Below are 16,143 nucleotides of genomic sequence, written 5' to 3'. Positions count from 1 at the left end.
AGGACTACATCCAGCATCTCTACGATCGTCTGCATGGGAGAATAGCAGCCTGCATTGCTGCGAAAGGTGGATATACACTGTACTAGTGCCGACGTTGTGCATGCTCTGTTGCCTGTGTCTATCTGCCTGTGGTTCTGTCAGTGTGATCATGTGATGTATCTGACCCCAGGAATGTGTCAATAAAGTTTCCCCTTCCTGGGACTATGAATTCACGGTGTTCTTATTTCAATTTCCATGAGTCTATTATCGCATTTGGAGGAGAAAGTTGGTCACGAGAATTTCGTAATAAGATTCCGACGCAACGAAAAACACCTTTCTTTCAATGATGTCCAGCCCAAACCCTGTATCATTTCTGTGACACTCTCTCCCATATTTCGAGATAATACAAAACGTGCTGCCTTTCTTTGAACGTTTTTGATGTACTCCGTCAGTCCTATCTGGTTAGTATTCCACACCGCTCAGCATTATTCTAAAATAGCACGAACAAGCGTAGTGTAGGCAGTCTCCATAGTAGATCTGTAACATTTTCTAAGTGTCCTGCCAATAAAACGCAGTCTTTGGTTATCCCTCCCCACAACATTTTCTATGTGTCCTTTCCTATTGAAGTTGTTCGTATCTGTAATACCTAGGTATTTAGCTGAATTTAGGGCTTTTAGGTTAGACTAATTTATCGTGTAACCGAAGATTAACGAGTTCTGTTTAGCACTAATGTGGATTACCTCACACGTTTCGTTACTTAGGGTCAACTGCCACTTTTCGCACATTCAGATACCTTTTCTAAATCATTCTGCAATTTGTTTTGAACTTCAGATGACTTTATTAGTCGATAAACGACAGCGTCATCTGCAAACAACCGAAACGACTGCTCATATTGCCTCCCAAGTCCTTTATATAGATAAGGAACAGCAAAGGGCTTATAACTCTACCTTGGGGAACGCCAGATATATCTTCTGTTTTACTCAATGAGTTTGCCTAAATTACTACGAATTGTGACCTCTCTGACAGGAAATCACAGATCCAGTCACATAACTGAGAAGACATTCCATAAGCACGCAATTTCACTACGAGCCGCTTGTGTGGCACAGTGTCCAAAGCCTTACGGAAATACAGAAATACGGAATCGGTCTGAAATCCCTTGTCAATACCACTCTACACATCATCTGAATAAAGAATTAGTTGTGTTTCACAGGAACGATGTTTTCTAAAGCTTTATATGCTTGCAGGGAAAGCTACAGGTGTTTCTGGGACAAGAAAGTTGCGTTATCACACTTACAGAATCCTCACATGTCTCCTGCCTGCCGACAGCATACGGCCATAAATACCTGTATCTTCCACGTAGCCTGCGCAGTGTCCACCAGTATATTACTATGCTCTCGGCTGACGGGCGCCAACTTCTCTGCACTCTCTGCATAAGGTCCATGCAACAGGTCCATTGTTGCCCTCCATCCTGGATCTTCACTGTGCTTTACAATGAACTCACCACGCAAAAACGCTTTAGAAACTTGGGAGCGGTCATCTCGTGCACAATTCCTACGACTCCTCTTTGGCCGTCGTGATGGATGCGACGTTACCTGATGTCTGCATTGTGACGGCTCGCGATGGGTATCCCCACATCCTGCATAGTGCACACAACAGTCTTTGGCGAACGGCGTCCTACCTGGCGTTGGCGTCGCTTTTTACAACCTGCTTTAAGTTCATGATCCCATTAGGCTGCTGTCTGTCTCTGAAATTAACAGCCCAGCCAAACGCAATCCTCAAGAAATAAAATTTCCTGTAATTACTTCATATATTGGCAATGACTATCAGATAATCTTTAATAAAAATAAAGAAAAACACCATCTTCAAACCGAATTAATTCGATCTTCATATCACTCTATGTAATTCGCATATCAGATATCGATAATGTGAAATTCGATGAAACCGTCTTTTTTGCAGTCTTTACATCTTTCACTTTGTGGTTGTACCCTTCTTTCAGCCTCCACATGAAATTGCCCATTAAATAAGAAAAGATGAAAAATAGACACAAAATCTGAAGGAAAATTTTTAGGAGAGATCATTTGAAGCTTTAGATGTGCGAACAGATTTTAGACAAGCAGGTGCTCTATACCATATTTGTTCAGTTGTTTAGCCGGCCGGTGTGGCCGAGCGGTTCTAGGCCCTTCAGTCTGGAACCGCGGGACCGCTACCATCGCAGGTTCGAATGCTGCCTCGGACATGGATGTGTGTGATGTCCTTAGGTTAGTTAAGTTTAAGTAGTTCTAAGTTCTATGGGACTGATGACCTCAGATATTAAGCCCCATAGTGGTCAGAGCCATTCCTTTTTTCTGTTGTTTGCTTAAAAAGGTGATGCGAAACTAGGTAACAGAACTCAAAAAGTGTGGTGTAAATGATCAAGTGGAACTCTGAATCTACATACGTACTGCAAAAGCAGCCATGTGGTGAGCGGCGGTGCGTACCTTGTATCACTACTAGTCACTTCCTGACCTACTCCACTATCAAATATACTGAATGGAAAATTGACCGTCTATATGCCTATGTGCGAGGCCTAATTTTTCTATGTGACCCTTAGGCGAAATGTACGTTGGCTGCAGTAGAATCGTTCTGGAGTCTGTTTCAAATGCCGGTTCTGTAAATTTTATAAATAAGTGTACCGCGTAGAGAATGTCGTCTTCCCTCCAACGATTTCCATTTGAGTTCATGAACCATCTCCGTAACGCTCGAGCGTTGATCGAACCTACCGATAAGAAATCTCTCAGTCAGCCTTCTATTTTATCGATAACTTTCTTTAATTCGACCTGGTGGGCCATCTAAATATTCGAGCATTAATGAAGAATGGTCCTTACTGCTCTGTATCCGGTCTTCATTACAGATGAACCTCTCTTTTCTATTATTCTCCTTTGTAGATGAGACACACTTTCCTAAAATTATTGTAATAAAACGAAGTCGACCATTCGCTTTCCCTACTGCTGTTCTCATATGCTCTTTCCATTTCGTATCACAATGCAACGTTACGCCTATATGTTTAATCGGCATGACTGTAGCACACAGCGCCGACCTTGGTGGCCGAGCGGTTCTAGGCGCAACAGTCTGGAACCGCGCGACCGGTACGGTCGCAGGTTCGCACTGTGTTAAACGCTTTCCGGAAATATGGAGTCTGCCTGTTGCCCTTTATCCATGATTAATTTGAGAAAAGGACTAACTGATTTCGCAAGAGTGGTCAAAAACTTTCCTGACTCAAGAAATGTATTATATTTGAACTGAGGTTATGTTCAGGAATTCTGCAGCAAAAGATATTACGTACGTTGGTCTGCAATTTTATGGGTCCGTTCTTTCACCCTTCTTATATACGGGAGATTCCCCATTGCTTGGGAATTAGCGCTAAGCGAGAGATTCGCGATACGTGCAAGATAAGTAGTAGGCCAATACGGTACAATACTTTTTGCAAATCCGAGTCGGGATTCCGTCGGGACCTGGCGGCTTACTTGTTTTCCACTTTTCAGATTTTCCTCTACGCCAGGTGTGCCTATTACTATGTTCTGCATACGGGAGCCTGTGCAACGAACAATCAACGATATGTCTACATGACCCTCCTGCGTGAACCACTTCCTAATGCGAAATTTTAAACTTCAGCTTTTCTTTTTCTGCCTTCCGTTGTCACACCGGACTAGACGACAAGTGATTGGATAGGTCCTGCTCATCGATTTTATGTAGGACCAACATTTCCTCGGATTCTCGGCAAGTGTAGTGCTACGGTATGACGGTGGTAGTTTTATTCTTCGCGCATCGATTTTCTTACAGGCACACGAATCTGCACCAACTTTTGCCTACTGTCACTTGCGCATTCTCTTTTGATCCGAAAGTACAACTTTTTCGCTTTCTGAGAATTTTCGAAATTCTCTTAGTGAACGACAATTGGTCTTTTCCGTCCTAAAGCCTCCTACTAAGCACATACTTCTCCAGAGGGCGATTTACAGTCCATTTAAACCTTGTCCATAATTCGTCTCCTCCAAAATACTGGAACTAAATTATGTCCATCCATTGTCTAAGTGGGATGCCAACAACAGATTATCTGTTTTTTCTAGCAAATACACTCTCCTACCCTTCTTAATTGATTTATTACCTTTAATAACATGCGTTGCTATGATGACCTAACGATCACGAATCTACGTCTCGTCACTGTCACCATTGGGAAGGTAAGGCCTGTTTGTAGTTGCAAGGTTTTAAGTATTTCTGTTGCGCGTGGCTTGTTTAACTATCTGTTCAAGACAGTTTTGGGAAAGGATGTTCAAAAGTCATTTACAAGACTCCCTGTCTATATCCCCTTCAATGAAACCATAGATGTACCAGTCCATATTTGGTACGTTAAAGTCTCGTCCAGCTATACTGCACTACTGAGAATGGACTTTCTTTGAATGGCTCTAAAACTGTGACGGCGGAATCGAGTGGCCGGTAAAAACATCCAACAATTGGCTTAATTTCACCTGATTTGAAATCAACATTTAAAAAATCGCTGAAAAAAACAGGTCTTCAGATACCCTATGCCGAAACAGAATCCGTGAAAGATGGAAAACACGGCTTCACAGTCACACTCACATTCGAACTTAGCAAAGAAAACTTTTTTTATATATAACTGCAATAAACACTTCCGTTCCTATGGCGGCTAATATGTCTTTCCATCATACGTTCCATGAGTACTAGCTATTTCAGAGCTTTCTATTTCGGAATTCAGCTAGCTCTCGGTTGCGAGAATAATTTCAGAGTCACAAATTTCATGGATGTCAGTAAATTCGTGAACTTTGTCTCGCATACTTCGAGAATTTACTGATCAAATTTTGGCAGTCGAAGTATCGTTACTCTGAAGGCTGTCTGATTTCCTTACCCGCATCAAAGTGTCTTCACTCTGATGATGATGATGATGATATTTGATTTCTGGGGCGCTCAACTGCACGGTTATCAGCGCCCGTACAAATTCTCAACCTTTGCTCAGTCTAATCTCTCCACTTTCACTCTGAACGTCATCTGATTTTGTCACATGCGTCTAGACTGTCGAGTGTTCATCAGAGTATCTCAAACTTCTGCCTGGCCTAAAAAACTCCTATGTGTACTCCACAAGCACTCCGCTACTCCAGTAGTTGCTTCCGTTGTGTTGTGCAGGAGTGATGTATCAAGAGGAGTTCTACAGTTCTCCAAAAAATTGAACTATAAAGGCAAAAATCTTAGAATGTCATGTTTAGATTTTGCCTGTGATCTGGCAATAACGTTCGGAGACACAGCTATGGCAACAAGAAAAACCAGCATTTAGAATCAATGGCAGCAAATCTAGGCCTTCACACTCCTTATGCGAAGATAGAATATATGAGAGATCTAGTATATGCTTCAGAGTCCATGAATACAGGTTACGGAAGAATTAAAACGAATAATTAATTTGGATATGTTGATGAGGCTACACAAATCAAGGGCCATGTCGGGGAGGCTATGAAACTGAGGGCAAGGAGGATGGAAATGGCTTTTTCGTTGACGGAAGAGATCAGATTCTCTTAAGCAAAGCTATCGTATTATGGTACACTAGATAATAAAACCAGCAGTCTAATGCTTGGATTTCTGTAATACGAGATAACTACAAATCTTCGAAAAGAAAGCTAAATATTGGGGCCAGCAAAACACAACGGTGAGTATACGAAGAAAAATTGTAACATCAGTGCAAGGAAGCTGTACAACTAAAGGTAACGAGGAGGAAACGTAGAATGATGTTTTACGGACATCTAGTTCGGATGAGTGAAAAAAGTATAAGCAAAAAATGGTTCAAACGACTCTGAGCACTATGGGACTCAACTGCTGTGGTCATAAGTCCCCTAGAACTTAGAACTACTTAAACCTAACTAACCTAAGGACATCACACACATCCATGCCCGAGGCAGGATTCTAACCTGCGACCGTAGCAGTCACGCGGTTCCGGACTGAGCGCCTAGAACCGCTGGACCACCGCAGCCGGCGTATAAGCAAAAGAATAATTTAACACATCAAGCGGAAAAAATCTGCCTGATGAAAGATGCCTCAAAAAATCAGATGGGGTCTGAAGAGATTATGACTGAAGAACATGAAATCTCTACAAAGAATACGTTTCGACAGAAGCTTTTAGATTTCCATATCTCGAAAAACTTAAAAATTAAAAAGAAAAGAAAATTGGAGAGAAGTGGTCAGAAGTTCTGAAAAGACACCATTCGGATCGAAAGAAGTTAAATCAGTAGTAGGTATTTACGTGTTCTATAGGAAAGAAAAATTGCGGATGGCTCATAAACTTACTGTACTTGCAAGGTTAGCTGAATTAATTAAAAGTGGTACAATCGACGAACTAATGTTAGTCAACGATATCTCCGAAAGAGTAACCGCTCAGATTAAACGGAACAGATATTCTCCAAACCAGAGGACATCGGACCAGTATTACTTACAGGATCACACAGAACTATTGGATCGATTTCAGAGCTGCAGTGTGGTTGAGGGTAGCAGCACATAGTCCATTATTTGCGCTGATCATTCAAAAGAATTAATTGTCTGTGGGAGGAATCAGAGGGATATGCAATATTTACACCGGCATACAGCGTCAGATTTCTGTCATGTGAACATATCCTAACTGACGTTTTAACAACGAGACACTAACGCCTTTATAGCGTCGTTGTTCACATTTTTGTGCTATGTCCTCCACCACCTGGCTCCTGATTCGAGAAAAAGGAAGTGACTTGAGGCAACCACTTCCATCTTGCCCAAGTCAAAGGCAAGTAACTCACACCGTTGGGAAGACGTGGAGCACCCCGAGTGCTGTGCTGTTCCCCACGTTCAAGGATGTCGGGAGTTTAGATATCTATGCGCGTAACGGTAAAAATATGCGCCTTGCTTATAGCACCTACACTTAGCTTTCCTGCCCTTAGATGCAACATTACTGACAATTTAAATAAACGTACCGTCGATATTGCACTTAATGGGACGAAAGTAGAACTGGGGGGACAGTTTCAATAAGATGATAAGATACACTCCTGGAAATTGAAATAAGAACACCGTGAATTCATTGTCCCAGAAAGGGGAAACTTTATTGACACATTCCTGGGGTCAGATACATCACATGATCACACTGACAGAACCACAGGCACATAGACACAGGCAACAGAGCATGCACAATGTCGCCACTAGTACAGTGTATATCCACCTTTCGCAGCAATGCAGGCTGCTATTCTCCCATGCAGACGATCGTAGAGATGCTGGATGTAGTCCTGTGGAACGGCTTGCCATGCCATTTCCACCTGGCGCCTCAGTTGGACCAGCGTTCGTGCTGGACGTGCAGACCGCGTGAGACGACGCTTCATCCAGTCCCAAACATGTTCAATGGGGGACAGATCCGGAGATCTTGCTGGCTAGGGTAGTTGACTTACACCTTTTAGAGCACGTTGGGTGGCACGGGATACATGCGGACGTGCATTGTCCTGTTGGAACAGCAAGTTCCCTTGCCGGTCTAGGAATGGTAGAACGATGGTTCATTGACGGTTTGGATGTACCGTGCACTATTCAGTGTCCCCTCGACGATCACCAGAGGTGTACGGCCAGTGTAGGAGATCGCTCCCCACACCATGATGCCGGGAGTTTGCCCTGTGTGCCTCGGTCGTATGCAGTCCTGATGATTGTGGCGCTCACCTGCACGGCGCCAAACACGCATACGACCATCATTGCCACCAAGGCAGAAGCGACTCATATCGCTGAAGACGACACGTCTCCATTCGTCCCTCCATTCACGCCTGTCGCGACACAACTGGAGGCGGGCTGCACGATGTTAGGGCGTGAGCGGAAGACGGCCTAACGGTGTGCGGGACCGTAGCCCAGCTTCATGGAGACGGTTGCGAATGGTCCTCGTCGATACCCCAGGAGCAACCGTGTCCCTAATTTGCTGGGAAGTGGCGGTGCGGTCCCTTACGGCATTGCGTAGGATCCTACGGTCTTGGCGTGCATCCGTGCGTCGCTGCGTCCGGTCCCAGGTCGACGGGCACGTGCACCTTCCGCCGACCACTGGCGACAACACCGATGTACTGAGGAGACCTCACGCCCCACGTGTTGAGCAATTCGGCGCTACGTCCACCCGGCCTCCCGCATGCCCACTATACGCCCTCGCTCAAAGTCCGTCAACTGCACATACGGTTCACGTCCACGCTGTCGCGGCATGCTACCAGTGTTAAAGACTGCGATGGAGCTCCGTATGCCACGGCAAACTGGCTGACACTGACGGCGGCGGTGCACAAATGCTGCGCAGCTAGCGCCATTCGACGGCCAACACCGCGGTTCCTGGTGTGTCCGCTGTGCCGTGCGTATGATCATTGCTTGTACAGCCCTCTCGCAGTGTCCGGAGGAAGTATGGTGGGTCTGACACACCGGTGTCAATGTGTTCTTTTTTCCATTTCCAGGAGTGTATTATGGCAGTTTATAATTATTGCGTACAAGATTCAAACTTGTACTCCAAGTACAAGCCATTTCAATTAATTATTTCGTAACGATGCCAACGGCCTTTCTGCAGTGGTAACACAGGTTCCCGTCAGATCACCGAAGTTAAGCGCTGTCGGGCTGGGCTAGCACTTGGATGGGTGACCGCTCTGTCTGCCGAGCGCTGTTGGCAAGCGGTGTGTCCTCAACCCTTGTGAGGCAATCTGAGGCCCTACTTGGTTGAGAAGTAGCGGCACCGGTCTCGTAAACTGGCATAACCCGGGAGAGCGGTGTGCTGGTCACATGCCTCTCCATATCCGCATCCCGTGACGCCTGTGGGCCGAGGATGACACGGCGGCCGGACGGTACCGATGGGCCTTCCAAAGCCTATCTGGACTGAGTTTACTTTTATTTCAGTATTTCGTATCAACTGATTCTGTGATTGCGTGTAAAATATTCATTTATGTAATTGTGCAGGCTTTCGTGGCCGTTGTCACTGAATTTAAAATTTTCTGGGTTATTAGGCCCCGTCATGACTCGGCCTAATAACCCAGAAAATTTTAACTTCAAATATTCATTTCTCTGATTGCTCAACCGACCAAGCTGTGCGTTAACGCTGTATATTTATAATGAGAGGGCGGCTACTGCAGTCTCTCTCACCCGTTCAGGAAACAAATTGCTGAAAACTAAACATTCGAAAATGGCTGTAAGGAACTCAGGAAACAGCATATTTTGCACGTCTCTAGAAACTCATTTTCTGCGATTTTTTCCGCTTAAAATACCTGTAAAGAAACATCACGATGGTCTTCAATTACGTTTTTTTTTTTCTTGAGACAAGGCGTTGCTACATTGTCAATGGTACAAAAAAAAATATCTCTAGAGAGCTTCAAACTTCACTGCTATATCTTTGCTAGTGCTAGCTAAATACAATCAGAACTAATTCACGCCAGTGTCTCGTAGTATGAAACTTCCCCTGATACGTATAATAAATGCTAAAAGAATTCCATTCCTTTCCTTCCCTCGCAAATTGATTAAGGCGGTCGTCGGAAGTTACGCTTATCGTTTCCAGAAAAAATTAGACTATTGATGAGGCGTAAAAAACGCTTCGTAATTTCAAACTTTTCAGGTTCTTGTGTCGTAGGAAGCAATAAATGTTAGATAGAGCCTATACTTCTTGTGAAACTTTGTTTGGTACATGCATTATTTATTAATTTTGGCAGCTCTTCCTTTTTAAAGTACGTAACAGAAAATTTTTCATTAACATTTTATTAATTCAAACGAATGACATAGTTCCAGGTACCGCAAATCGATACGCAGTGCTAAATTGAGATTTAGGTGGAAAAAGGAATATGAGGATTAGGCGAAAGGTAAGAAACAAATCACAGAAAGTAGTTCTGAAGTACTAATTCCAACAGACTGAACTAAATAATGAGCGGGGAAACGTTAATTGGCATATGCTCAAATCGTCTCACCCTCTCGGCTGTGAAGTAGATCATTATTCGCTGTGATGCCGAAAAGCAATCAGTACGCGTTCCAAACGTTATTCATTAAAATCATAGTGGCAGTAGAAACGTAAATTATTTATTCCTAACATGGTACGTCGCTGATGAGGATGTTATACAATGCAGGACTAGTCATAAATAACGCGTAAACACCGATACGACGTTTTAATTAGTCCAGCTTTTCGCCAACCGATGCAATTCCGAGTGATGTTGAAAGCCCACCAACGTCAGCAGATGAGTGCTCTCATCCTCCATGCATTTACGTACTAAGTTCTGATTAGCAAGCTGTGGTGAAATGTCGTGTGGCTAGGGCCTCCCGTCAGGTACACCGCTCGCCTCGTGCAAGTCATTGTCGACTACGAACCCCCTGAATACAGAATATTAGCCTGCATTTCGCCATTAATACAGTGTTTATCTTTTTCGATGGGCTTTATATTTAGGCTCATAACATTAGCTCACTGTGTTTCAACACAGTTTTGTTGCATGAAATACTATATACATTACAATAATGCCGTTTATGAAGATGAGAACAGTGTTACGAGATCACTCACAGTTACTAGTTACTGGTGATTATTGTTTACATTCCGCTGTTGTTTACTTATCGCAGCATATAACATTAATACGTAATTGTTTTGAAAATATAACGTGAGTGCATCTGTTGTCTCTTTACCCTGTTTTTGCAGTGGAATTCTCTTTATTCCTTTGCGATGATTGTCTTACATGTTTCATCATCCTGAGAAACAGTTTCATGTTCTTAAATGATTTAGACTGCTACCATCTTCAGCGGCGTAGGTGTGTGTGTGTATGTGTGTGTGCGCGCGCGTAGCAGCAACAGACATTCCTCATTTCATAAGGTTAGCCCATAATAAACTGCATCTTTTTTTCATGGCTACAGTGGACAATGTTAAAGAAAGATAAGAGTCGAGAATGATGTTACACACTGTAGATTTATAGTGTTTACAAGTTTTTGAAAGACTGAACCGAACTAAAATGTGGAACTTACTGAATGCCGAAGGATACTACCATCACCTCATTCGAATTAAAAAAAAAAAAAAAAAAACCGAGACACAGGTAAATTCTGACACAAAATCAAGTAAGGATACAGTTGTAAACAATCTTTTATATGCTGCCGATATTTTCGTAACACATAAAACAGAAGGCGAGCTTGAGTGGCTCGTGTACAAATTAAAAACAAATTCAGAAATTGTGTGACCTGTAAATATTAGGTCGATCATCCAAAATTATGTTTTTTTTCAGATTTGACGTAAGTTACAATAAGGACGGACATCTCGAAGTACTACCCCAGTTTACATCTGGAATCAGTGCAAAGATGAGTGATGTCCACATTACTCTGACTGACGTTAAGAACCAACTAAAGTCGTTTAAAATCAAGTAACGCTTGAGGGCCCGATGGGATCCCTATTTGATTCTATGCAAAGCTTTAACTGACTTAGCTCCAATTGTGGCTACAATATACTGTAAATAACTACACAAAAAAACTGTGTCCACTGATTTAAAGAAACTACAGATCAGCGTCGCCTACAATGTGAGACTACAGCTGAGCATGTACCACATCCCGGAGATGTTAAGAAGATCTGAAACTGATGACCTATACTGTGAACTGGCCGCACCATGAAACCATAAAAATATTAAGAAAAAGTCGCGTAACAGAAGCTAACGAACATCGGAATCTACACATTGGTGGCCCAATTCAAAATGAAAATGGGTACCATAGCTCACATAGGTAGACTGACACAACATAGATAGTCTAACACAACACCAAAAAATAATTAATATAAAGCAATGAAATTTCGTGAATCCATTTCTCTAGTTAACATATGTAAATTATTAACATTGCAATATAACAGGTTAATTAAGCGAGAGATACGTCATTGCAAATGTGAAGTGCTAGTACATTAATGACCGAAGTAACCCCCAGAATGTTGAATGCAAGTAAGGAAGCATCTGTGCACTGCGTTGTTCAGGTGCCAGATGTCAGTCTGTCGGATGGAGTTCCATACCTGTTGCACTGGATTGGTCAATACAGTGACGGTCAGTGCTGTTTGTGGATGTTCTGGAGTTGTCGTCTGCTAATGTCCCAGATGTGATCGATTAGAGAAAGATGTGGTGGTGGAGCAGGCCAAGGCAACATGTCGATACTTTGGAGAGCATGTTCGGTTACAGAAGGCGATACGTGGGCGAGCATTATATTGTTGGAAAACACCCCCTGGAATGCTGTTCATGAATGGCAGCACAGCAGGTCGAATCACCAGACTGATGTACAAATTTGCAGTCAGAATGCGTGGAACAACCACCGAGAGTGCTCCAGCTGTCATATGAAATTGCATTGATTTCCGGCGCTCAGCTGGCCTCCTCCGTGCCAAAACACGTCCATCTCTGGCGCCGAGGCAGAACCGGCTTTCGTCAGAAAATACAACAGACCTCCTACGCGTTCTCAGTTGGCACCTCTGGAGTCCAAAATGGCTGTGCTTTGGGGTCAGTGGAATGCTCGCCATAGGGCGTCTGCCTCGGAGCTGTCCTTAAAGTAACCGATGTGTAATTGTTTGTTGTATCACTCTGGAGCCAGCTGCTGTTCAAACAGCTGCTGCAGATGCAGCACTATGCGCCAGAGCCATACGCTGAACACGGTGGTCTTCCGCCCTGGTGGTGCCATGAGGTCTTCTGCAGACCGCACAGTCTCCTCACCACCGCTGCCAGCAGTCATGTCCAATGGCTAAATTCCTGCTACCTATTTTTGCAGTACTGCAGAAGGAACTTCCAGCTTCTCGTGTCCCATTGTTCAAACTCAGTGAGGTGTTGCTAATGGCGTCTTTGTCTCCTTAAAGGTATGCTTGACTAACATCAGCTCACCACACCCGATCTCAAATTAACGCTCACGACAGTTACAGCGTGAATTTAAAACAAACCTGATTGCTAACTCCAGTCTTATGCTACAGATGCGAAATATTAATAGATATTACTTTTCAAATTTAGAAACACGCCTATCAACTTTCGTTTATGGCGCAGAACTCCTTCATGGTGGTGCGAATTTTTTTCTGTCAGTGTTTTATGAGAAACGAGTCTCATCAAACTACTAAATGAAACCACACTAAAATCCAGTTTCTTTCTTTTTTTTACCTAGATTAACTTGATTCCTGTCATTAGTTAGGCAAAACAATTAATTATGAAATGCTCAAAGTTCAAATGAATTACTGAACATTTACGATAATATTTTAGTACAGGTGGGTATGATTGCAAATGAAGTGATATAATTAGCTGTGTTAACGTAAACACCCGCATCACTGCTTAATTAGTCAACAGATTAAAGAAAAGTACATACAAGTTCCCTTGCTTAAGCGCATATTTTCAACTAGCTGACTCCTTAAATTAATTTTGAAAAGCACTACACTAATTTGGAACAAACAACTTCATGGTTCCCTCGTCACGCAAATGTCGTTCATGCTTAACACTTCTAAATTTAAGAGGATAGGTGTAGTAGTGGCTGAGAGTTACAAGTTCAGCCCCATCGATGATCAACTCTAGGACGAGATGCTCTCTCTCAGCAGCTATATGGATAACGTATCTCACCCTCTTGCGGTCCAAGACGAGGAAGTTCCCCACCTGGAGATCTAAGACGAAGTGTGTATATGCTCTGCTTCTCAAAATCTTGCTGGTTCTGCCAGTACAGGGTTCACGTTAACAATTCGCCGTAGACCTTCCAAGTTGCAAAAGTGAAAAATTTAGAACAATAGTAACAACTCCCTTCCCCGAAAGTATCTGCTGTGATTAACCATTCAACATACATTTGTCTTTTAGAGTGTGGAAGTGAAACAGAAATTCCATCCCACTACGATAATGACTTCACGTTTTATTCAGTGATAGGTCCTGCACGAATGCACCCTCGAGTCTTCATCCTGCTACAAAAATAATTTTGCTGAACTATTTCAGAACTCCGTTACAAAATTTAAACAGACACTGCTGCTGATCTCCTTTGAGACCAACAGCTATTTCTCGCTCTGTATTTTCCCACCCCCTGTGTAGATTTCTATCTTTAGAAAGCTCTCTTTACGCTGCTTCTCACAGTAGCAGTTTACAGCCTGGTAAATGCCACCTCTAGCCCTCCCGAGGCTCTTATCGGAGCGTGGGACATCGTCTCGGGCAGAGCCCATCCTTCCCGTGTGAGCCTAGCTCATAAATCATCCTTTGTACGAGGAACAGTTTTACGACTCGCTTGCCGTTGTACCCCTGCAGTCTTAACCTTTACACATTCAGCCAGCGGACTCAGCTTGCAGAAAAATATGACACTCATCTTTCACCGAATAGAAATGAAACCGGAAAACGCTTGTTAGTTTCGTAATTACCGGTGTTTGTTTCACTTACATAATAATTTCAGTTGATCTGGTAGTCTTAATTTAGGGTAGTTGTTTATTTATTACGTTATGGAGCAGTTTTGGAAAGAAAAACTGTCCTTTAACAACAAGGAGAGTAGCAGAATATACCCTCAGAACTACCGTCCTAGCCGGCTGCTGTGACCAAGCCGTTCTAGGCATTTCAGTCCCGAACCGCGCTGCTGCCACGGTCGCAGGTTCGAATTCTGCCTCGGGCATGGATGTGTGTGGTGTCAAATGGCTCTGAGCACTATGCGACTTAACTTCTGAGGTCATCAGTCGCCTAGAACGTAGAACTAATTAAACCTAACTAACCTAAGGACATCACACACATCCATGCCCGAGACAGGATTCGAACCTGCAACCGTAGCGGTCATGCGGTTCCAGACTGAAGCGCCCAGAACTGAGGGGACTGATGACCTCAGATGCTAAGTCCCATGGTGCTTAGAGCTATTTCAACTACCGTCCTATCTCACTGACACCCATCTGTTGTCAAATCCCGCATCATATTCAGTTACCAAACGTAATAAGGAATCTCGAACAAAATGACGGCCTCCTTGGTAGCCAGCATGCATTCCGAAAACATCAGTCATGTTGGAAACCAACTTCTGCTGTTCTCACATAATATCTTGAAAGCCGTGTATATATGTGATGACGGATGCAGTACTTCTTGATTTCCCAGCAACATTACAGTCGTTAGCGTATCAATGAGTATTAGCGAAAGTACGATTAAATGGGGTATGAAAAAAATATGTAACTGCACTACGGATTTGTTGGCAGAGAGGATACAGCACGTTATCTTGAGTTGGGATCCTTGCTGTCCTTGTTGTATTTCTGTGACCGGGCATTCAGTAACCACATACTTTTTTCCAGATGATGGAGCTACGTGTAATGAAGTACCACCTGAAAAAATCTGCAGAAATATTCAGTCAGATTCCGAAATGGTAGAAGATTGGCAGCTTCTGTTCAAGATTCAGAAATGTGAAATTGTAAATTTATGAAAACGCGGTTGATTCAGTTGTTAATAACAAGTTCTGTAAAATGCACAGCCAGTGCCAGTAAATATGCGAGGAGCAGTATACCAAGGTGGTTGTTAACATCGGTACGCCACTGATGGAAATTTTTTAAATAGAGAATGAGTGTGTGTGCTACACAAGGCTCAAATTCCGGAGTATTGCGATTCAGTCTCGTGTAGTCATCCTGATTTTCTTGTATTTTCCAGAGTCGCATTACGTGAATACTGCAGTGTTCCTTCGCTCAAGGGCTAGTCTTTACCGCTCTTATCCACTCATATTTCGCTCCGTCTATAATCACGACGATATCGACGGGTCGCTAAACTCTAACTTCACTTTTCTACCTAAATTTTTAACTCTTTAATCGTGGGAGTAACGAACTGTTTACTATTTTCAGGTTGCGGATTAACGCTTATTTTGAAATATTGATAAAGAATTTTCCTATAGAATATAGTGCAAACATTATTTTACGTTGGTTATCGGAAGTGTGAGGTCGAAGTGTGATTTGAGTGTTTCGAGCTCTTAGCCCGGCAAGAACTCATCTCGTAGGAGAGAGAGGTCTCCGCTCTCATGAATTGTGGCCCTGCTCGCGAACAAACTTCTAGCCAACTCCCACCGTCCATATGCCGCTACTTCTCTCTCGAGACGTCCTCCGGAACCGGGTGAAAAACTTGGCCGCATTCCATCTTATTTGTTTTCAGCGCTTTCTTTTCCCCGTGTTTACACTTAACAGAACAGAATTTCGCAACTAGTGTTAGGCGCTGTTTGAATTTGTTTTTA

The 16,143-nt window shown here is 43.2% G+C and overlaps 1 protein-coding gene and 1 pseudogene across 1 annotated transcript in view; both read left to right on the top strand.

The window, feature by feature from the left end:
- Window positions 1-16,143, top strand: part of LOC126336648 (probable G-protein coupled receptor CG31760) — a 1,468,739-nt gene that overhangs the window by 1,145,615 nt on the left and 306,981 nt on the right. The window lies entirely within an intron of this gene.
- LOC126337249 (5S ribosomal RNA) lies at window positions 8,536-8,653 on the top strand (annotated as a pseudogene).

This window comes from Schistocerca gregaria, chromosome 2, assembly GCF_023897955.1.
Source record: "Schistocerca gregaria isolate iqSchGreg1 chromosome 2, iqSchGreg1.2, whole genome shotgun sequence".
In the NCBI taxonomy this organism is placed as follows: Eukaryota; Metazoa; Arthropoda; class Insecta; order Orthoptera; family Acrididae; genus Schistocerca; species Schistocerca gregaria.
The sequence above is the reverse complement of the archived record's forward strand: the minus strand, read 5'-3'. Positions and strand labels throughout refer to the sequence as shown.